At 46.1% G+C, this 24,056-nt stretch overlaps 1 protein-coding gene across 7 annotated transcripts in view; it reads left to right on the forward strand.

Annotated features, from left to right (window-relative positions):
- Positions 1-24,056, forward strand: part of Rbm20 (RNA binding motif protein 20) — a 185,470-nt gene that overhangs the window by 105,518 nt on the left and 55,896 nt on the right. The window lies entirely within an intron of this gene.

Genomic DNA, 24,056 nt, shown 5'->3' on the forward strand with positions numbered 1-24,056 from the left:
GCGAGTGTTCCTGTTGGGTGTGCTCTGGGCCTTGACCTCTGTCATCCTTACCCTCAGTGTCTACAAGGAAGATCAACTGTGCACTCAAATACTCCACTGGTGTCTGGGTTCATGCTTCCCCTCAAACTGGCCTGGCAGGCTGTGCTAGCTTTCAAGCCTTCAGTGTTTTTAAGGTGACATATCCACAGCTGTTTTCAGCCAAAGGATTTGGGATCCAAATAACCCAACCTACCCAACCTGCTCTTATGGGAAAAAGCTATTACATTTTTATTGTATAAAATTATGCTTATGTGCTTAACAACTCTTATTTTATCCTTAGGAAATTTAGAAACTTCAAGTGCAGAGAGATCAAGGGAATGTAGGACCACAAGTTTTTATTTGTGTGAAGAGATTAGTAGCCGTATGGGAGACTGATCAGGTGCAGACTTCAGGAGTTGGGAGGGGAGTGTGAGACTTTTGCTGGCTGCCCATTAACCTTATGAAACATGAACACGAACATAATGACATTGAAAAGCCCATCTTGCTGGATCCCATTTATTTTTTCCCAGGGGATAACTTTAATTGGTTGGTTAAGAAGTCTCATGTTTGCCTCAAAACAAAAACAAAAACAAAAACAAACAATGACCACCAAAGGAAAACTAGTTAGCTGCCCAGCTGCCCCTGAGCTGCCCAGTGGCTGAGGTCCAGCCTCTCCAAGGGTGGCAATGAGGGCAGTTGGCTTTGATTCGGGCTGTGGAGACAGCATTAGACAGCGGCTTCTTCTCCCATACCCTGATCCTTAATGCTGCAACGTGTGTCTGTGACAATGAAGGCAGATTCCTGACTGTCTGTGGCTTAGGATATGTCAGTGGATAAGTTTGAGTCACTCAGGTTTGTGAGTCCAGTCTTTGGCCTACCCACAATGTCACGTTTTGACCAGTTGGTGTTGGATGGAGATTTTAAAACTTTAAATCCCAAATGTCAAGACTGAATTTCTGACCATTTGGCCCTCATATCCCTAACTTAGATGAAAATCTCTGAAATTATCATCAACTAGAGGAAAAGCCTGTAAATCAATCATTGACTCAGAAAACATGCACCAGAATTCTGTGTAGAAGCACTATGCTGGTGGTGTGGGGGCCTTGCCCTTGGAGAGTTTAGCCTTGTCCTACGCAGGGAACTCCTGTGCGGCCACCTAAGAGAGAAGTGAGATTGGAGGAGCTGTGGAGGATGGTTGTGAGAGGGGCTTTGCTGGATGTTTGTCATCCCATTGCTCATGGAGTTGATGTGCTGATCTGGCTTCTGCCGTCCTCACGCCTCACTGTGCATCCCCCCCATGTCCAGGCTCCTGGCAGTGAGCATGACCTTCCCTCTCATAGCAGGAACTGTCATTTTGGTCAAGGAATGGAGGTGCCTGTGCATCTCTGTTTAAGACTCAGCCGAAGACAAAATGACAGTAGGAACCAGTCTGGCTGCCTGTCACCATATTTTGTGCAGTCTTATGGTCAATTGCACATCAGAGAGGACCCAATTTCCCGGAAATCATATCGGAATGGAATTTGAGTTAATAAAACTTTGGAGCAAAAGATGTATCTCCTCTCCAGTTCTCTTAAAATGCATTGTTCTGCAGTGTTGCTACCCAAGTGAGGCTGGTGCATTTATTAATTAATGTTGCAAGGACTTCAGTTAAACCCTAAGCAAACAGTTGCTTTTACTCATTAAGGGGAAAACAGCTTAGAATCAGATGTGCTTCCCTAGTTAGAATTGCAGAGCATATTGTCAAAGAGCTTCTTCATAGCTGTCCCCGGCTTTCTTGGCAAGCTACAGGGTTATTGCCTCCAGCCCCCCAATTTCCTTCACCAAAAGGGTCCCTTCCTACTATGGTTCAGAGGACAGAGTTCACATGCTTTTATTTTGCTGTTTATTTATTATTCTCCTCCCAAGCACATGTTGTTTTTTTCTCCTCCTCCTCCTCCTCTTCCTCCTCCTCCTCCTCCTTCTCCTCCTCCTCCTCCTTCTCCTCCTCCTCCTCCTCCTCCTCCTCCTCCTCCTCCTTCTCCTCCTCCTCCTCCTTCTCCTCCTCCTTCTCCTCCTTCTCCTCCTCCTCCTCCTCCTTCTCCTTCTCCTCCTCCTCCTCCTTCTCCTCCTCCTCCTCCTCCTTCTCCTCCTCCTCCACCTTCTTCTCCCCCTCCTCCTCCTCCTCCTCTTTGTAGTGGGAAGTGCACTTCACTCCTGAGCTACATCCCAGGCCTTTTTATTTTTTATTTTGACACAGGGTCTTGCCCAGTTGCTGAGGACTTTGAGTTGCGGAGGATGGCTTTGAACTTGCAATCCTCCTGCCTCAGCCTCTCACATTGCTGGGATTATAGGCACACACCACCATGCCCAGTTTCTATTTCCTGTTTTTCTGATATTCTGGCTGAATATTTTGATCCCAAACAAAGGTGACTTTTGTACGCAGCTTGTTATGAAAAGTCCGTAAAACATTTCACATGGTCTGTTTTTCAGCTTTTATATTTTTATACTCTGGTGTTTGGCCATGGGGTCATGTTTTGCTGACTGTCATACTCTTGCCATTCAACTTTTAATTGAGGTCAGTAGTAAAACAAAGTTGTAAGAGAGTAGTTCCTCCTGCTCCTGAGGGGTATCAGAAAGCAGTCCGAAAGCATGCAAAGTATGGAAATAGCAGTGCCTTAAACTTAAGAGTGTAGACCATCCAGTTGTTGTTTTTGTGTACACATGTGGAGGAAAACTGATATCCTGTGGGGAATGTCTACTACTATGAGAGAGGATATTTTGCTCTTTTACAAAAACAGAGAAGGAAGACAGGGCACAGTGCCGGACACGGTGCTGTTGACTGATGAGAGAGGGGACAAAAGGCAACTGGGTTCTCAGGGAGCGTGGACAAAGTTGTTTTCAGCTACTCTGCTACAACTTCAGCGGGTCCCCCACCCTCAGTCTCCCCAGATGCTTCTGATGGGACCCACACTTAGAGGTTATCTCGGTCCATGGGAAGCTAAGTGACATCTGTTTGGAGTGGCTGGCATCCTGTAATCCCAGAGTGCTGTGCACCATTTATTCAACAGTGTCAGTCCATTCCACTGCTTGTTTTTGCAGTGCACGTGGAGAAATGCATTACTGTCTAGACACTGGGCACATAGCAGTAGAAAAGACAGGTAAGAGCCCTGCTCCTTTACAGCTTTTACTCCAGGGATGGGCAGGTAATAAAGCAACAGAATTAAAAATAAGGTAATTGCATAGTGATAAAAGTAGGTTCAGGGAAGGTGACAGTGAATGACCCAATGTCCTGCCTTAGATTCCTAGGTGCAAGGTAGCCTCTTTGAGAAGATGACAGTGGCACAGGATTCCGAGGGTGTCAGTCACATGAAGCGCTGAAGCAGTCCTGTCCCATAGAACTCTCGGAATGCTGAAAATGTTCAATGCCCTGCTGTTCATGGTGGTAGCTGCCACTCACATGTGACCGTTAAGCAGTTGAAATGTGGCTGGTGCAATGGAGGAACTGAGTTTTAAATTTTATTCAACAGGAATAACTTCAATTTAAATTGCTACCTGCGTCTAGTAACTATCCTGTTGGACAGTGCAGCTCAGGTAGAGAGAAGAGCTTGTGCAGAGGTCCCAAGAATATGGTAGCAATGCAGCCCCAGTGTGAGATTTGTGATTAGAGGCTGTGTTCAGTCTTTAAAGGGCAAATCTGCAAAATTCACGGATGCTTCCTGCTTCTGTTTTGTGGGCCCCAGGAGAACCTACGGAGGAATAACACTTAGCCGGGTGGGAATTAAAACCCCTGCTCAACAAAGAACCAATTTCCTTTCCTCCAATGGGCTCATGCCCACATTGTCTGACTCACCACTCTCGACTAGTTTCCTCTGCTAGCGGCTGTGCCTGGCCTTTGTCTGTGCAGGATGCAGCCTTTCCACCGGCCAAGCTTGTTCATTCTGGGAACGAATCCTGTCTTTGTTCTTTCCTTGTATTTTCTTGTACCAAGAGGTTAGGACCTTTACCATGGCTCTGTTGGGGGGGGGGGTCACTCTGTATTTGACGTGCTGCCTCCCATCCATCCCAGGGGCCTCCTCTTTTCTGGAACTTCTTTTTTTCCCCCGATTGCTAAAGATAGCACAGTCAGCCCTGGTTTGAAAGAGAAAGTGGGCTTTAGAGATAGTTTTACCTTGAGTTACCACTTTGTGTTGCACAGGAAAGAAGAGAGGGGTGAGGAGGGGGGAGGGAAGGAAAGGGAGGGGAGAGGACCCAGAGTTGTTTCCAGTGTTTCCACACATGCCGCACATGAACTGAGCTCTCTCAGGCCCTGGAAGCTTCTGAACTTCTTGTCCAATGACTGTGCTATTCCAGGCAGCCACTGGCTGGTCCCAGCAGTGGGAGGAGGAGGGAGAGCCATGGCAGGGAGCAGCTCTGCCCATCCAGCGTGGGTGGAGGTTCAGCTCCACAAGATTCCCAGGAGAAAGGGAGGTCAGGTAGCCAACCCTGGCTCGGCGTGCTGAGGATTAGAGGAGCCCTGCTACACAGCCTCTAATCCTGGACTGGCATGGAGTCGCCCGTCATTGGTTGCTCCTCCCTTTGTACTTGCATACCCCAAAGAAAAGATTACCCAGTACCTCCCTGAGAGTTACCCAGAACCCAGCGGAGAGGATAGAGTGCTAAATTGGAAGTGCTGAGCCCACCTCCATAGGTTGAATGGTCACCCCACCTTTTCTTCTTGGTCCTAGATGACTCTCTGCAATTCACTCAGACCAATGGTGATGGTGCGGGGTGGAGAGAGAGGGGGCACAAGAGGAAAGGGCAAAGGCTGGGGACCTCAGGCTGTAGCATGTACCAAACAGCCCCCTCTGTGCTGGCGACCTTGAGCCCTCTGGTGCAGGAGTCTGAGGTTATAAAATGAACTTCTATGGTCCCTGGACAATGCGCTTCTACAAGCAGAAGTCTGCTTCTACTGCCTCTGCAGAGGTCTTCCTGGAACAGAACGTGAAAATCCGTCTGAATCATGCGCTTTGGCCTTTGTGTGGAGACAAACGTGCAGTGCCCATATGAACACCCACTTCTGCACATACTTGCCTTCACTTTTTTGCATGGGGTCTCTGGGAGAGAAATCTCCATGGTGGGAAGGAGCTGTGAGACATTTAAATCTGCAGGGTTCAATTGAAGGCCCCATAAGTTCCATGGGATGGGGTGGGATTAGTCCAGCTGAATTATTTTGTCTTGTAAAAAGTTATTTTTCAATTGAAAACCAGGCAGGTTTATTAAAGAAAAGTTGGGAAATTTACAAAAGGAGAAAGGAGTAAGAAATTACCTCTGACTCTACCGTCTAGACACATCTGTCCCTGTTAACCTTTAGATGTGTTATCTAAAAGTGTTTCCTACCAAAGAGCTGTATGGCTGTAACTATTATATATATAAAATTTTGCACACTGGTTTTCAATTTAATATGAAATAACATGGAGATAGTAAACTTTGCTTTGTAATGTCTTTGTTACATATCCTTAAGTTCTCATGGCTTGGCATTGGGCATCTTGAGTCATAAAGTCTAGGTAACTGGCTGGGCCACACAGTGAGTGGACGATAGAGCCAGGCCCAGCCACATCTCACAACGCCAAGGTGAGCATTTGTTGTGCTCTCTGATTACCTCCCCAGTGTGGGCTGTATTCCCCTGCCAGTGTGTCCCTTCAGTACACTGGTGAATTTATCACCTTTGCCTACTTCCATTGGGGATCATGGCACCACCCACTGTCCCCAGGGGTGAAGTCCAGGTCATCTCCTTCCGTTATGGCAGCTGTAGAGACCCATAGCATCATAACACATAGCAGTGTTCATTTGGGCCATCTGTGCCTCCTGCTTCTCCCAGTCCAAGTTTTACCTCTTGTTCTCGTCCTAGCTCTGGAGCAGGTAGGAGAAAGAGCCAAAGGGAATAGGGACAGACTGGCTGGACCATCCGCAAGGCCTTGGGCTGTGCTGCTCCCTGACTTGCTTTTGTCAGGGTAGGTGGGAAATGTGGTCCCTCCAATCTGACCAAGTTCTTCCCTCCTGCTCAGGACTGGCCCTGGGTGTACATTTGCACAAGGGCCCATGCTTAGGAGACCCTCCTGCTCCATTGGGTTAACGCTGTGCTGGAGCCTTCTTAAAATTCCTAGCAGGTTTTGAACAAGTGCCCAGCATTTTTATTTTGCACTGGGTTCTTACCAGCTAGACCTGCTCTGATCATACTCTGAACACGCCTTACCCTAGTCAGTTGTTTCGTTTTACTATAAGTGTACCCTTGACATTTAGGACTCACCTTGCACACTGGGAGGTGTTTTAGTGGAAAGACAAAGTTTTCAGAATCAAACAGACCTTGTTTCAGATGACTACATACTACCTCTGGCTCTTTAGGCGATGAACTGGGTCATTTGGATCCTCAAGGTGCTCATCTGTAAAGTGGAGATAGTGACCTTAATTTTTTAAGACTCGTGAAGACTGAGAGATGAGTGAAGCAGATCGCACAGCCCCTCACGGTACACACCCATGCTCCCTCCCTCCCAGTGCTGGTATACAGTAGGTACTTAACAATTTACTAAATATTAAATTGGATTTCAGTTTGTGCTTCTCCATTTCCAGATGTCACCTGAGGCATCCTAGTCTCTGGGTAAGTGCTAGGACCATACTGTTAGAAGGGCTCATTCCAGATATTGAATGTGACTCCACGTTCACACTGGAGGACTCACACCCTGGGCCATGTAACTGGGCTGCTTATTTTAATAAAATGAAAGTTCACATTCGACGTATCATGCTCCAGAGCTCCGGCTAGCAGACACACCCCCGGCGGCACCAGGTTCTGGGCTGTGTTGGATGTGCACCTTCTCTCACAATCCTGGAGGTGGGCGTGATCCCCAGTCCCCTTCCCTGTGGCCAGCTGTGGCCGGCTGGCCTCATGGTCTTTGTTCTGAACCACTACACACCACTCCTTCTCCCGCGAGGGGCAGGTGGGAACACGGCCGTGGGTTCTGGTTTGGGGGTGTGTGGAGGAGCACTTTTCCGTAAACTCTGATCCCAAGAAAGTTCTGGGCGTAGGCTGAGAAAGGGCAAATGTCCCGTGGCAGATTGGAGTGGAGCCTTGTGCCCTGGGGAAACCCAGTAGATCAGGGAGGGACCAAGGCCTGGGCAGAAGTGAAGCTGTGGCCAGGTTGGCTAGTTCCTGTAGGTCAGGATCTGGGACTGGCGCCTTGGGGTGTCTGGGACTGAGTTTGGGGCCGAGAGCCAACTAAGCCTGGGGCGGCCTGTGGGCTGTGACTGAATTAGGCCCACGAGCCCATGGGGCTCTCCTGGGAGCGCCCTGAGGCTGCTGGTGGTGGGGGTGCAGGTCCTTGGGGGCAGCTGGGAGCAGGCTGTTGAGACAGATCTGAGAGGCTTTCACTTTGGTTTTGCAGTGAGCTGTATAAGCATCACACACAGAGTCAGCCATCAGCCCCAGCAGGAGGGAGACCTCCCTGGGGCCGGCACACCCCTGGGTGGTAAGGGTAGGAGATGAGCCGCCCCCCATCTCCCCATCCTCCACCAGGGTCTAAGAGCAGGAGAACCTAGTAAGCTTTCATCATTAAGTTGTTTATAAGTTCTTCGGGGGTTTTTACCTTTTAAAAAACATACTCTGTGGAATCATTTTGGAAGGGGATGAATGCTCAGGCATTGCAGATGAACACTGGATTGTCCCAAATGGGACAAACTGGGATGATGATTGCTTTACACGACCTGGCAATGAGGTACCTAGGACAGCAGATTTTGATTTAGAAAATCCTATGAAAGTGAGCCATGCACCGTGGTGCATGCCTGTAATCCTAGTGGCTTGGGAGGCTGAGGCTGGAGGATTACGAATTCAAAGCCAGCCTCAGCAAAAGTGAGGCTCTAAGCAACTCACTGAAACCCTGTCCCTAAATAAAATACAAAATAGGGCGGGGGATGTGGCTCAGTGGTCGAATGCCCCTGAGTTCAATCCCCGGTACCCAAAACAAAGGGGGGGGGGAAGAAAATCATGTGAAAGTGGTTTGATGGTTTAAGTATGAGCTTTGGAAAGAGAACAGTTAAAAAAAAATGTGGCTTCTGGGAAGCTTTGTAAGTAATTAAACTGTAAAATATATCAAACCCATCATTTGACCCCAGGGCTTTAGTAACTTCTTCCCAGGGAGGAGCATCTTGGCTTTTTTATTTTTCTCCTTCTTTTACGCGTTAACTTTCCTCCTCCCTTCTCCTCCTTTCCCCTCCCCTCCCCTTCCATCCTTTCTTCTTTTTTTGTGTGTTTTCTGTAACACTGGTTGGGGTCCTTAGCCTTAGAGCGGTTTCTGAACTGCAGTGCTATGGATACTGTGGCTACTCCCCTCCTGTCTCTGCCCAGTAAATGCCAGTTTACTGCTTTAGGTTCTGACCACCAAAATGTCTGTGGCATTCCCTGGGAGGCAATGTCACCCCAGCCGCTGCTTGGAGGAAAGGAGAACATTTTTCCTACTGACAGATGTTGCTAGGCAGGTGAGGTGATGGGGGGTTCTCTCATTTCATCTCTTGTTCTACCAAAAAAAAAAAAAAAAAAAAGCAAAAGAAAGGGCAGGGGCGCAGGAGGTTTGCTAGTTGGGAGACGGACGGTGCTGTCTGATGTGGCTACATTGCTAAAGGTTCTTGTGGATACCTTCAGGACCAAATTGTCACCTGTGTAATCCAGAGTAACAAACAAGCAAGCGAACTAAAAATAAACCTGCGACATCAACAACAACAAATAGGGAAGTAAACCAGGCCAGGAGGCTTTGGAATTTTCCTAAAAGTGGCCAGCACAATTAGCCCAAGACTCCTTCCCGCAGAAGCTTTCTCAGGAGACCTCTCTGCATAGAGCTGGCTTGGGTGTTGATATGTGAAGAGGCTGAGAACATGTGGCATAAACATCGACTGATATTGTTGGCCATTTACACTCAGCCTGTGTAATGCAGCAGGAATGGCTCCCGGTGGCATGTGACTCCCCTTCCAGACCGGTATGCAGTGGCTGGGACCACTCTTTCTCTTTCCTTCGCTCCTTTGCTTACATGCCCCCCCCTCCTCTGCCCCTTCCCAGGTTCGTGAGAGCTTAAGTGGAGGCTCTTCATGATTGGCATGCAGAAAGCTGGTAGAATGTTGTTGGAATTTTCTAGGGAGGTTCATGAGCGACACCCAAAATGACTCCCGGCTTCGGTGGCCGCAGGTCAGCACTTCATGTCAGGTGCCCTGATCTGTTTCAGAAAGGTAAGGTTGCATGACGTCACCCTACCTCTCCCCAGCCCAAGGGGAAATCGAGGGGTTCTTTTTATTCTTTAGTCCAGGTGGCATTTCTGACCATATTCTTGGCGCTAAGCGTTTGTGCATGAGTATGCGTTTTGTCTGTACCTCCACCCCCTCCTGTTTAAAAAGAATTTTAATAAACGATTCACAACGGCTGTTTAACATGTGACCTAAAACAGTACCTCATGACCCCAGTGAAATCAGCGATCCCAATGTCAGTAAGTCTGTGTGCTCTTTTTACGCCACTTACTAAACTCTTTCATAAAGAAAAATCGCGCAGCTACTGGAAAACAGATTGCGTTATCACCAGATCGGAGGGACAGCAAGGGGACCGCATTCAGAATTCCGGAATCTTAGGAACAAACGGAGTCTCTTAGGGTTGAGGTGTCTTGGGTTAATTGCTGGAATTTTTCGACAATGGAAAATGAATGTGAAGGCATGAAGTGTCTCGTGTCTGTAGAGTGCAGGATCAGACTCATTCTGAAGCCGGAGGGAGTGCGGGGGTTAGAAGCCATGAGCAAAGGAGGTTTTGCCGGGAGACAATGCTCGTTGCTTCTAAGTACCTCCGAAGTTGGCCGCAATATGAATTTCAGCAACTCTTAGGTATCTTTAAAAAAAGTTAACAATTTAAAGCAAAACTCTTTTAATAGTCCCCAAGCAAAAAAGTGAGCGTATAAACTTCCGTAGTGAGGCTAGAGGACATATTTGGACCCAGAAGTGATGATCTGTTAGCAGCCTCAAGTACAACCCAACATGACTCACCTCGTTTTTTTATCTGATGCAATTAAAAGTAGCTTCAACGCCCGCGGTAGAGGAATACTGGTTTTCAAGTCCACGCTCATAAAAAGCAAGTCCACACTCATAAAATGGACCTCTAATGTATCTTGTACCATGCAAATTTTTTTAGTCTTAAAAAAAAATCCATCATGTAGCTTTGCTCTTGGTTTCTGCCTTCTGTGCGTTCGAATCTTTTTTGCTTTTCCTGCCTGGTTTTTTTTTTTTTTTTTCACATTTTTGCAAAGATGTCAGAAAACCGAAGGGAGAGAGATGGTATTTTCACACACTTGCCCCTCCCCCACGTGCATACACTAACAGCTGCCATGTATGATTTTGTGGAATTTGATATTTTGAACAAAATTACTTCCTTACTTTCCATAGTAATATAATAATCAATTTTACCATAGAGGACTGTGTTCATGTCAGGCCTTGGCTGCTCCTAATTAGCAATGCATGGGGTGGCAGGGAAAGCGCTGGAGAGCAGTTTCAAGGGAAAAATCAGCCTTCAAGTTTTACCCAGGCTGGCCTCGGCCCAGGCAGCTCTCTGTCTGCTTGGATGTTAACCACAGGTTTAGTTTTCGGTGTTCTGAGAAAATATTGAGAACGGCATGTGCAAATGAAATGGAGATGGGCCTGTCCCTCTAAGGCCTGCTGCTTTGTCCCTTTTTTTTTTAAAGTTATTTTATTTTTATTTTTTTATTTTTAGTTGTAGATGGACACAATACCTTTATTTTATTTATTTATTTTTATGTGGTGCTGAACATTGAACCCAGTGCCTCCCACGTGCTAGGCAAGTGCTCTACCACTGAGCTACAACCCCAGCCCCTTTTATGTTCATTCTCCAGTCACTTTTAGAAGGCCACAGCTTTATAAGATAGAGGCAAAAGCCAGAACTAACTTACGCATATTCTGACTTAGGTGGCACTGGGTTTTACTGGCTGCAGTCAGAAAGGTGCGTGTCTTAAGGCACCCACTTTGGGAAATGGATGTTTTCCCAATGAGTAGTTAGACAGATTATAAAGTTCCAACCCTAATGTTCTCATTTAGTGGAAGGGATTTAAGGGAAATAAACCCTGCGTATTCCCAACACCCAGAGACCTGTATGCCTTACACTTTCTGATGAAATAGCACATTCTGCTAAGGTCTACATTCCCATAAGCTTAAAGACAGTCAGAAATTCAAGTCGGTTGAACAAGTTTTTTTTCGGTGCTTCTAATTTGCCTCTAGTAGCACTGGGCCAGGCAGGCACTTGGGAGTTTGAAAGATTTCAGGATGTGGATAATGTTCTTAAAGCACTTAAATTTAGAAGGCAAAGGTCCTCTCTAGCAAACCTCACCTGGTTTTCTGCAGCAGAAACTGTATTTGTCCTCTGGGGGATATCTTGTCACAATAATTTTTGTTTTCGTTTGGTACTGGGGATTGAACCCAGAGGCACTTTACTACTAAGCTCCAGCTCTTGCTCTAGCTCTTTTTTTATTTTTCTTTTGAGGCAGGGTCTCACTAACTTGCTTAGGGCCTGGCTAAGTTGCTGAGGCTGACCTTGAACTTGTGGTCCTCCTGTCTCAACCTCCCGAATCACTGGGATTACAGGCATGTACCACCATACCCAGCTCTTAAAAAAAAAAATTATTGAATAGTATGAAAGGTACATCAGAATTAGCTAAGAAATATTGATTGATTGTCCACTCTCTTTGCGACCTTCTGTGGACTTGTAAAAATTTTAGTGTTTATTCTTAAAGGTAATTTAGGACAAATGGTCACACTGTTTGGAATGTCAAAACAACTTGAGGGACACAAAGTAATAAAGAACAGATTGATTCTATTTCTTTATAGATTGGTGATTCTTGGACTTTGCTTCACAATAGGGAGCTATTAAAAATCCCAATGCCCTGTTTGAATGGGACTCTTTGGAGGTATAACCCAAGCATTGATATTTTTTAAAACTCTCCAAGTATTTCTGAAGTCTCACCAACTTTGAGATCTAGTGATGCGGATAACTTTACCAAAAAGTATTGTGCCAGGTGTGGTGGGAGGCTGAAGTGGTGGGAGGCTGAAGCGGTAGGGCCATAAGCTACAGCAACTTAGCAAGGCCCTAAACAACATGGTGAGATCTGTCTCAGAATAAAAAATAAAAAGGACTGGGGATGTGTCTCAGTGGTAAAGCACCTCTGGGTTCAATCCCCAGAGCCAAAAACAAAACAAATTTTTTAAAAAGTCTTATAGGTTTGTTTTTTAGCTTAGGCTGTATAAGACGGATGTGGGAATGGACATTTCCCTAATGATGATGTCACTCAACTGAAGAATGTTTGACCTTCTGGAGGCTGACCCTCTGTCCTCTGCATTAGTGAAGTAGGCATGAATGGAGTTATGCTTTTTTCTGGTTCAACAAACCTGAACCAAGGATGCTGAGCCCATCAATCAACTAAGTTGCCTCAGGTTTTCTGAACCTTGAGTGTTTTTATTCAGGGAGGCCAGATGTTGCTAGAGATGTTTGAGTCTCACAAAGGAAGGTGGTCTAAGACTAATTACATGTGCCCTTGAAATAGTTTTGCAGTGTCTGCAACCTGCAAGGAAAGAGAAGCCCCCTCTTGGTGTACTGGGTGGCCAGGAGATGGAAGTAGCTCATTAAAAATATAGGTGTTACCAAAGTCTGTACAACTCACCGTGGAGTCTTAGAGTTGAAAAGTTTTTCAAGAATGAGACAGACGTTATTACCCTATATACATGTATGATTACACTGCTGGCGTGACTCAGCACCATGTACAGCCAGAGGAATCAGAAGTTATGTTCCATTTGTATAAAACGTGTCAAAATGCATTCTACTGTTATGTATAACTAATTAGAACAAATAAAAGATGATTTTAAAAGATAGGGTGGCTCAGTAGTTCACAAAATGCAGCATCAGTTGTTACCTGACTGGTTAGAAATGCAGAGCCTCAGGCCCCACCCCAGACCTCTGAGGTCAGGAAACTGGGCATAAACCTAGCATCTGTGCTCTCAGAAGTTCTCCTGGTGGCTCCCAAAGTTTGAGGGTCACTCTCTCCCCTCGTGCATTTATAGTTCACACAATTCACTTACATGGAGATTAATGCTTCTCCTTGAGATCACCTAGGATGAGAGGAAGAATGGAGCTAGAAACTAAGATCACTCAGTCCTGAAATCTATCTCTGTCCCCTGTACCTCTGTACCAGATCATCCTAACATCTCCAGGTGCCGTGAATAACCGCTTTAAGAAAACACTTGCTATCTTAAAATCCCAAATCATAAAGAAACATTCAGTGTTGCCTCATCTGACCCTCCCATCTTACAGACGAGAAAACTAAGATCTACAGGGAGAACCAACCTTCCTAGGATGTCTTCTTGTTGATACCAGAGCTTCTGTAAGAAGTGGGACTACTTCAAACCAAAACAGTGCCCCCCCCCCTTTCACTAGCCTGTCCTGCCTCTTCAGTTTCATATGGATCCCTACCTAGCATTTGGCTTTAATCACATCAGTTAAAATGCCCAGGTTAACTGTCAGGCAACTCTAAAGAGCTGCTAGTTTGAGAATGATCACTCTTTGAAATTAACCTAAAATTGTAGTTTGGTTTAAAATTGGCTTGAATTTGATAACCATCCTTATTCTTTTACTAGAAAAACCTCAGCAGGATACATTACCGAAAAGAAAATTGAGGGCACAGGGACGATTCCTGGAGCATGTGTTTCCTCTCAGAATCATGTGGATGAGACACATTTGCTCAGATCACACACAGAAGTGGGATTTTCTTCAGATTTGGTTAAAAGGGGAAAATGTGACAACAAGTCTGTTTATTGGATGTTTTCGAATTCTAGACTTGATGTGGTTGGTGGTATTTACATATTTTGCCAGTGTTCAAAGACTGAATCTAATCCGTATTCTCGGCAAAGCTTCATCTTTCCACGCTTTGTAGCAGCACACAGGGAACATTTAGCCAGGAAGACAAATTGAGAATGATACACAACTGATATCTACATACAAATGCACATGAAATAAGTGCTTACGTGGACAGAGATGCTTATTTGTTCTACACATCTACCATGTGCCGGGACCTGACGTGGTGTAGAATATGTAGATTGTTTTCAAAAAATCATGGTCAGGAGGGTGGCACATGCCTGTAATCTCAATGGCTCTGGAGGCTGAGGCTGGTGGATTGCAAGTTCAAAGGCAGCCTCAGCAAAAGCAAGGCACAAAGCAACTCGGTGAGACCCTGTCCATTAAAAAAAAAATTACAAAACAGGGCTGGGAACCTGTCTCAGTGTTCGAGTGCCTCTGAGTTCAGTCTCCGATACCTCCAAAAAAAAAAATCACAGGTCAGAGGAGAGGTCAGGCAGGTAATTAAGTAGCTGATTATGTCAAGTTGAGCTGGCAGAACGGGAGGTGTTTCTGGAGCTCCTACAGGGGGCCACCAGTGCACACTCCCAGGAGTCGGGGAAGGCTGCCTGCGGGAGGTGACTTGTGAGCTGCATTTTGAAGGATGGGGGTTCTCCTGGTGAAAGTGTGCAGAGAGGGACCAGTGCGTACAAAGGCCTTAATGCCTGTGTGTGGTGTCTTCCATGGGGCAGTAGGGCCTATCAACCCTAAATCGTATTCATGTGTATAAACATTAGCCATTTGGCTTTTTAGAGAACTTTGTGTAGCAGTTATTCAATACACTTTCCCCAAAGCTCCTTTTTTCCATCTCAAAGATTCAGATGTTCCCCAGAAAAGTTTCTCAGTAGCAAATTCACCGCATCCTATGTTACTCAGAAAATGGAAAGATCTGCTCTAACCCCAGAGGTCAAACCAGCTCCCTGGAATTTAACTCGCACAAAGCCAGGGACGTTCTGGCCAGCGTGGGTTTTCTGAAGAAACGTGTCTCGAGATAAACTGATTCCAGTTCTGAGTGGATCTGAATTCACTGCACTCTGAAAGCCCTGGTCCTTCTGGAAGTGTCTTCAAAGAAGAGAAAATTTTACAGTGAGGAGCCGGGGTATTTTGTTCACTAAATCGTTATGGATGGAGTTAAGTGAGTTGTGCTGAATTGCCTGCCCAAGACGGCAGGGGGAGAGGAAATTACTGCCCGATGGCTAGCCTCTAACAGACATCTGAACCAAGCCATATGTATAACAATGCTTGCTTTCAAAGTATTCCTAGGAGCTTAAAAACATCTTAATTTGCGTGAACAATGGTAATTATTATTATCACTTGCTTTGCAGAGCACTGGCACATTATGCTAAGACCTTTACAACCATCCTGTACAGCAGTGAGCAGGACAGACATTACTGTCTTGTCTCCACTTGACAGATGAGGAAATTGAACCTTACAGTCCTCAGATTTCAAAGATGGAAGGGACCTCAGAGAGCCTTTCATTCAGCTTTCTCATTTTACAAAAAAAAAATCCCTCCCTGAGATTCAGGAAGTCAACTGACCTACTGTCCCAAGGGGCTGCTATCATGGACCAGTACTTGGGTTTCTGATCTTGCTCACCAATTTTTCACTGCACTGTGTTGCCCTTGGGAGAATAAGCATTTGTTTCTTCAGGATAAATTTTGTTGAAACCAGTCCCACATGCTGTTTTATGAACCCACACGCATATAGGAAAAGTGTGTTGTTTTTATAATTTTTCTGAATGTAGGTAGATAGATGTATATGGTGGACGTACACACCACACATGGATGTCTCTGGGGGAGATGGGAGTGGAATGGGACTAGGCAGAGTTTCAATGGAGACTTCAACTTTATCTGTATAATTTAATTGTTTTGATAAAAAAAAATCAGAGTCAAAAATGACAATGATATTAGCATATGTTTGGGGTGATGGGTGATGAGTTTGTAGGTATTTGTTATACTCTTGCAATTTTTGAATATTTAAAGTAAATCCCACCTCTAAAACCATCATTTTATAAAATATTTTAATATTTTAAGAAAGAAAGACAGTAATGAGGAAAGAACAAGAAAAGAAGAATTATGAGGTTCCTGGTGGTGAGGCTGACGTCAGACCTCTCTTTGCTCACAGTCTCTCTTGTCATGGCCTTGGCAGAACCTGTGCGTTGGATGCATTGTTTTGCATGTTTTGATTCTTCTAATAACTCTAGCAGGAGAGGCAGGCCCCCTCCTCTCTGTTATGGAACCCCTGGCTGCCCCTTCGTGCCTGCCATCTCTCTGGTGCTGAGCATCACACTCTGCCTGATAAGAGGCATATGGAGTACCCGGACGCAGCACCAATGTGGTTTTGGAAGCTCTGGTCAGCGAATGTGTAAAGAGAGGAAATGCCACACAGTGAAAAGACCCTCAGCCATGTACCTGGCACTGTGACCTGATTAAGTAGCCAGTTATGAGAGACTCAGGGTGGTGTGATCTCAGGTGGTTCATCCCACTTTTGGGGTCTCAGTCTCCACATAAATGGGAAATGGTCGTATTTGACTCAACTACCCATGTGGTGGGTTCTGGAGATCAGAAAACTGACGAGATGAAAACACTTACTAACCCACCAACTGAAAAACACCCAACAAAAGAGAGATGGCAGGATTATTATTGCTGTTATGAATCATTCCAAAAGCTGTCATGGTGACATGAATCATCGTATGGTAATGTCGTGGCGAAGGCCCAAACCCGGGTTAGTAGCATTGACCCGGTAATCTCAAAATTAGTCACAGAGGCCCAGCCAGTGACGATCCAGTGGCACTATGGTTACCAGTGAAGAGGGTGCCATCAAAAAGCAGGCCATCCACTCTCTCCCCCAAAGAAAAGAGCCCTCCCCCCGCCCTGAGTGTTGTGGGTACATGTCCCACCATTAGCCACTGCATCAGCCCTGAGAGGGAGGGGACCTGGGTCCAGGTCCTACTCCTCTATCCAAGGGTGTGACTTGGGCTGACTCATGTATGACCCCAACTTCACTGGCTTTCATGTTTTCCTCTGTAGAACAAGTGGGTTAAATGAAATAATCTCTAATACACTTTCTTGCAATCTGTGACAATTAGCCTGACTTTGAACGTTCGTCCCTCTGTGTTTATGGTCTTTGTGACCTGGCATGTAGGGACTACCCCTGCGATTCATATCTGCACCGACCTTCTGAGAGCCCCTACAGTAGAGCTGAGGATTCTTTCCCTTTCCATTAACACCTAATAACCACATCTTTATGGGGTCCGGTGTGATATTTCAATGCATTATAAATCATGTGTATCGATCCAGTAGGGGCCATTAGCATTGCCATCTCTTTATCGCTTCTTTATGTCTAGGGACTCCAAGCTCCTCTCTTCTAGTTCTTCTTAAACTATTTAATAGATTATTGTGAACTCACCTACCGTGCTGTGGAAGGGCAGGGCCAGCACAGACCTGACCCCGAGCATGGCACTTTCTTTGACTTGGCCACATGATAAAGGCGTAACCAAACCCGGAAAACATTCTCTTGCCTGGCCATGAATCCTCTCACCTGGATTATATTTGATATGTTAGCTCAAGAGAATAGATGGAATATTCGTTACTCAGGTGGAAAAGTGAATGGAGTTAAACTGGGAGTGGATTTAAATTCCCCAGTTGGTCATCGGGAAGCTGTGGGGCATATTCCAGTATGTTTGGTGGGGTTGGCCTAGACACTGCCTTATTCTAGACCGTGGTTCTTGGCTTCTGCTTTTGAGTGGCTGAACATCACCCAGGGAAGAGCCAGTGGCTGAGTCTGCACAGGCTCGTACTACAGAACTTCAGCCATGTCCTGTTGCTGTTCCACAGCCCCTAGGTCTCCTGTTGACCGCTGGTCTGCTTCACAAAGCCGCTGTTTTGATTCTCTGTTCCCCTCAAGCCCCAGCCCCAGCCCTGCTCGCTCCCCTCTCGGCAGTCCTCTGTCCCTGACTTTATTTTCTCTTCATGTTTACATTGCTTTGTACTGCCATCCATCCATCTCTGTCTCCAAGGAAGATTCATCTGCCTTGGCAGAGGGCATCTACAGCCCACCTGGTGGTAACAACGATGAGGATGATGACTGGAATGGTAATGGCAATGACAATGACAACGGTCATAATGATAGTCGGAGCAGTGGTTGCCTACTGTGTCCTAGGAGCTGTGCTGGACAATTTGTGCACCCCTGTCTCTCAGCACTCACAGTGAGCCCATAGCCTAGATGTAGCCATCTACCTTCTAACCATGATGACACCAAAGAGAAGGAATAGCCCACAGCCACCAGCTTTTCAGTAGCCAAGTAGAATTTGTGCCCAGGTTGGTACTAACTCTGAAATGTGCTTTAGGCCTCTGGGCAATGTCCCTTCTCTTCCAGCTATGATGCACAGGAGAATCACGTTGATATGGCGGGAACTCCATTAACATGACTGAATAGGTGTTAGTTCATTGTATCCTGAACCTTGCTGACTTTCATAGTCAGCTTTTGTACCACTATGATCAAAAGGCCCGACAAGAACAGTTAGAGGAGAAAAAGTTTATTTGGGGGCTCAGGTTATCAGAGGTCTCAGTGCAGAGAGAGCCATCTCTATTCTCTGAGCCTGAGGTGAGGCAGAACATCACGGCAGAGGAAAGCAGCTCTGGACATGGCCACTAGGAAGCATAGAGGAGTATGTGTCCCACTCACAGGAACAAAGTCTATACCCCAAAGTGGATTAATGCACTGATTAGGTTAAGGCTCTCCTAGCCCAATACTTTGGCCTCTAAACTTTCTTGCATTGTCTCACATGTGAGATTTTTGGGGGACATCTCATATCTAAACCATAACAGTGGCCGTGAGTCTGTCTTCAAAAGTGTGAGTGGCAAATACCACTTCCTGGGTAGAGGGATATTTTCTGAAAGGAAAACATGTGTCTGATCACACCAAACACGTCTTCTTTCCAATTGTCTTGCACAGAATGTTACATCCTGCATCTCTGGCACCTAGCAGGCTACCGAGCACTTTGACAACTTTACTGCTATGATCCTCTTCTATAAGAGAAGACTGTGGCTCTTTTTATAAATGAGTACACTGAGGCTTGGAGAGGTAAAGACTCTTGCCCAGTGTCACATAGCTGACAAACAGGAATTTGAGGAGTTGAGACGAGAACCCAGGAAGCTTGATTCCAATCTGCTATTCGTTCAGGACAGCTCCCAGTCCCATAGGCACTGTATGACTCCCACTGTATGACTACCTGTGTCCCAACTGAGAAGACCAAAGAACCATTGTATTTGTATTAAAGATTTGTTTTTCTCCTAGAGGGATAACCAATGCAAAGACAGTTCTTAGTTCAGCAAAAGTGGCCTATTATGTGTGGAGGGTGATTACACCCCACCTCTTCCCCAGCCATGAGGACCAAGGTGCTGTTTCTCTTGCTCACAGGGGCACCTGTGTGTTCAGAGCTGGAGCTTTGGGCCTGTGAAAGGCTGTCCCCAGCCGACACCCTTTCCTCCCACACTGTTTGCACCCAGGCCTGTGACCATGGGGTGGGGCTCTTATCTACAGGGTGGAGGAACATTCTGTTTCCTGAACCTTCCGGAAGCAGGGCACTCTGGTTGGCAGATGCTCATACCAAAATTCCTGCCTTAGCTTCCCTTGGTCCTTGTAGTGAGTCCACTTCCCGGAGAGAGTGTCAGGGAACCTTGTGAGAGTCAATGTGGGCCCTGCAGAGGAATTGGGGAGTTCAATGAAGGTGGTTGAAGTAGGTGGGCCTTCTTTTTGCATTATTCTTTCTGTTAAGCAAATGAAGGAAATGTATTGGTTCATGTGCAGAAGAGACCAGAATGGATCCTGGGGAAGGTGGCTCAAGGTGCTCCCAGGAGGCCACCCAGCCTGTACCCTGTATCCAGGCCAGGGTCTTCTCAACTGGCTTTATTCTCAGGCAGGCTCTCCTTAAGTGGAGGCTTAACAACTGATTGAGCAACCAGGCATGACAGAGTATCTTTTTCCTGATTCCTCCAATGAAATTTCAAGGAGCATCCATCCTTGAACTAACCACTTCTCCACTGTGGCCAGCTGGGTGTGGTACTCTGACTGCCTGGGTCTGAGATATGTTGCAAGGGGCTTACTATCCCCATTTTCCAGATGAGAAGATTCTGAGGGCTAGAAGAATTCAGCAACTTTCCCCCAATCTCACATCCTGTAATAGGCAGATGGAGGCCCAGATCTCTGACCACAGTTCACCCTCCAGCAGCCAATCACGGATGGACCCCTGACGCATGCTCACATCTGTAGCTGAGTTAACAAGCCCAGCGTGTTGATAAGTTTTTGTTCAGAGTTCAGGAACAGCCCTTGTATTGTTCTCTTTCCTTTACTAAGTTTCTCTAAAACGTCTGAGGTATGAACCCCTTCCTCTGCGTCCTGTTGCCTTGAGCTTGCCTCGTCCCCCTTCACGTCCTGTCTCTCCTGTGGTATTGGAAAGGCTTCTCCTTCTCCATTTTGAGGTCTTGGCAACTTTGCATAGCTCAGGACAGATACTCAGTACAGGTGGGCTGAACGGACAAACCCCTGAGCACCCTTTTGGCCATCTGATGGCTTCTCTGCCTGTATCTTGGACACTCTCCCTTCCTTTCAGAATAGAATGAAATGCATAACAAGAATTCTGCTGAGTTTTCAGCATTCTGACACAAACTGAAGACACTCTGCCCTCTCCTTGTGGCCAAATATGAATGCATCATTGCATCCCACCTGGGACTGCAAATAAAAAGCACAAGAGATTAGAGATCAACCAGGAACACTATGGAGCGCAGACAGCTGCTGTGCCACTGTGCCTTCCTGCTGGACTCAGGAGGTTCACGTCCTTCCCACACCGTGGAATGAAACCCCTTGAAACAGTTTTCATCTGCATCTCCCAAACATCCCAGCATTCTCCTTTATGTTGTACTTTATCTTTAAAGCTCTTGAGAGAAATGCTTCTTTAATTTAAATATTAAAAAAAAATCTTTCTAAGCAAGTAGACAACCAGGGTTTTTAAACTAATTATACGCTGTGAATTCTTTGTAAGAATTAATGGCTCAGAGAAATGAAAGCTCAGCCCTGGGGGCAGCCAGTCTTACCAGGGCCCGGCTGGGTCAGTGCACCCACAGTGCGCTGTTTGTTGTACAAGCTTGGATCAGCCTTGGGGTGGCTGTGAGATAGATATTCTCACTCCCTGCCTGGTGTCCAGCTTTGTAACTCACTGGGCCCTTCTCCTTCCTTCCCAGATCCCCGACCTGACTACATAACTGCAAATGTGAGTCTTAGAAGAGGAAAGGTGCATAGAATTGCCTCCCTGCCATATACCTGGATGCTGAGTTGGATGACCTGGGTTCTCCTTAAGGTTCTGCTCCTACCCAGCTATGTGGCTTGGGACAAACTGTTTTCCCTCTATATAAGGAGTTTGGATGAGTTGATCCCTAAGGGCCTGCAATTCTAAGGCTTCCCTAGTTGCAATGGCTCCAGCTGAATAAAGAAAGTTGACTTTTAAAGGAAGAGACCTCTGGGTTTTATCTGCTTGGGTAGAATTGGCTCCTGGCTAAGTTCCCAGAAGGTCTTAGGATGCCCAAGGCCCCTAGAGGGATCAGTTCATACCCACCAGTTTCAGTCAGTGCCCACTCTTACCCCTGCCCCTCTGAGTGAAGCCTCTTTGGCATCTAAGTGTCTTTGGAGAGTGGGTCAATTTCATATTGCCACTTCAGTGTGCTGCCACATTTATAGTGGCTTACAACAACCAAGTTAATTTTCTTACAGTTCTGGAAGTCAGAAGTCCAAAATTAGTCTTAGTGGACTGAAGTCAAGGGGTCATCAGGGCCAGTTCTTTCTGGAGGCTCCAGAGAAAACTCTGCTTTCTTGCTTTTTCTAGTTTCTAGAAGCTGCCTGGATTTCCTTGGCTCACAGCCCCTCCTCCACCTTCAACTCCAGCACGGGATTTGAGGCATCCTCCCTGTTTTTGACCCCTGGTCTGGTTCTTATATCTTTTCTCTCTGACTCCAGTCTTCCTGCCTCTACCTTATGAGGACTAGGAGGTTACATAGGGCATTCCTGGATAGTTTCAGGCTAATCTTATCCCATTTTGAGATCCTTATTTTGATCACATCTGCAAAGTCCTCTTTACTATGTAAGGTAACAGTCACAGGCTGTGGATTTAGAAAATGGATGTCTTCAGTGGATCACAATTCAATTATCCAGTCAATTTCAGAACCTAGACTTAGGGAGAAGAGTGTATTGGAACTCCTGTGCTGGAATGGGAAATTATAGATAGTCCCCTAGGTGGGTGACCATGTACCGACGTACATGCTTAGCTGTAGAACAGCAAAATCCATTTGCTCTCTGGGCATATTTAGATTCTCCTTTTTGAACTATTCAAGGGCCTTTATTCAGAGAAATGTATACTCACATGAGATGTCCACATCTCCTCAAAGCCACGGCCATTTCCTTCCTTCTTCCTTCTGTTCACGGAAGTCACTGAGTGCCCTCCCGGTGGGAGGTGGCATGCTGGCAAAATCCGAGTTGTCTCCAACACATATCCTTTCTTTTGTGGAGCTTAATTTTTCTCACAAATGGGAAAGAGTAACAAAGTCATTTTTATCTGGCTCTGAGATGTGTTTTGTACTTGTATTTGAGCGTGGGTGGGCCTGATGTTCTGGGAACTCACTTCAAACAAAACAGCAAAACGGTAAATAAGTATCACTCTGTATCACTAGATGCATTGAAATTTCAGGTTGTTAATCTTGCAAGCTAAGAATTTTAGGTTTTTGCCTTTCTTTTACTTTATTAGGATGATGTGTCTTTTCCTAATGAAGATTTTAGTTTAAAATAGGTGTTTAGCTACGATTCATGTAAAATCACTTCTAATGAAGGTTAAATATAGTTTGGGACAGTAGGTATAGGGTAAGCAAAGTGCTGGCTAGCCCTCTTGTTTTTTTATGCTGGATCTCAGTGGGTAAGTTCCTGCAACCTGGGCATACTCTGAAAAGCACTTGTCTCTGTGGCTGATCTACAGATGCCCAGCGTAGTCAGCCTTCCTGGTTGGGAACATAGCTCTTCCTCCCATGCCCTTCCCAAGGCAAAGAGGAGTCTCCAGCAAGATCTCTCTTCAGCCCAGAATGTGAGTGGAGAAAATACAACTGACTTCTCTGGAAAAAACATAACCAACCTTGTCTTACTCTGGTCATGGAAACCAAATTGGCACCTCATTATCGCCTTGTTAGTAAGGACAGTCTGTGTGCTGGACAAACCTGGTAGGAAGAGTTGGCCCTGTGTGGGCTGGGTTTTGAGTTAAGCTTAATTGCTCTTCTAAAGCTGAACTACCGAATGCTACCCAAGTCGAAATCCATCATCAGACTTGACCATCCTCTTCTTTTGTATTTCTGTAGTGCCTCCCCATTCCATTGCCGCCAAGATTTGTGCTGGGCCACATTGGAGTCCCCAGAGCTTGGCGACAACCAGGGCAACTCCACCTCCCTGAAAAAAAAAAAAAAGAAAAGGTCTATAACTACCCTTCACCTTGGCCTTCCCAGTATCTTAAAATGCCAGCTTGTTCTGCCCTTGGAGCTCAGCAGGTCTGCTAGCTGGGTGGCTCTTTAACAACTTCACAGCAAGTGTTTGACTTTTCACACAAATAGGAAAGAGTAACAGGATCATTTGTGTTAATCAGCTTTATGTCACTGTGAAAAATACCAGAGAAAACCAACTTAAAGTAGGAAAGATTTACTTTGGCTCATGACTTCAGTCCCTGGTCAACCAGCTCCATTGCTTTAGACCCCAAGTGAGGCCTAAAGAACCCCAAGGCAGAAGGGTGTGGCAGAGGAAAGCAGCCTACTTCACAGTGGCCGGGAAGGGGAGAGGGGAGGAAGATGGAGGAGGAGAGGGAGCAGGGGAGAGAGTGCGTATATGGCAGGGGACAAGAAATACCCTTCCAGGACATGCCCCCCCCCAGTTACCTACTTCCTTCATCCAGGACCCCCTCCCACAGCCTCCACTGCCTCCCAGTGGTCCATTTAGGTATCAGTGGATTAGTACAATGATGAGGTCAGAGCCCTCATGATCCATCAGTTCCCCAAAGCCCTGACTCCGAACACTGCTGCATTGGGTA

This window comes from Urocitellus parryii, chromosome 5 (genome assembly GCF_045843805.1).
Source record: "Urocitellus parryii isolate mUroPar1 chromosome 5, mUroPar1.hap1, whole genome shotgun sequence".
NCBI lineage: Eukaryota > Metazoa > Chordata > Mammalia > Rodentia > Sciuridae > Urocitellus > Urocitellus parryii.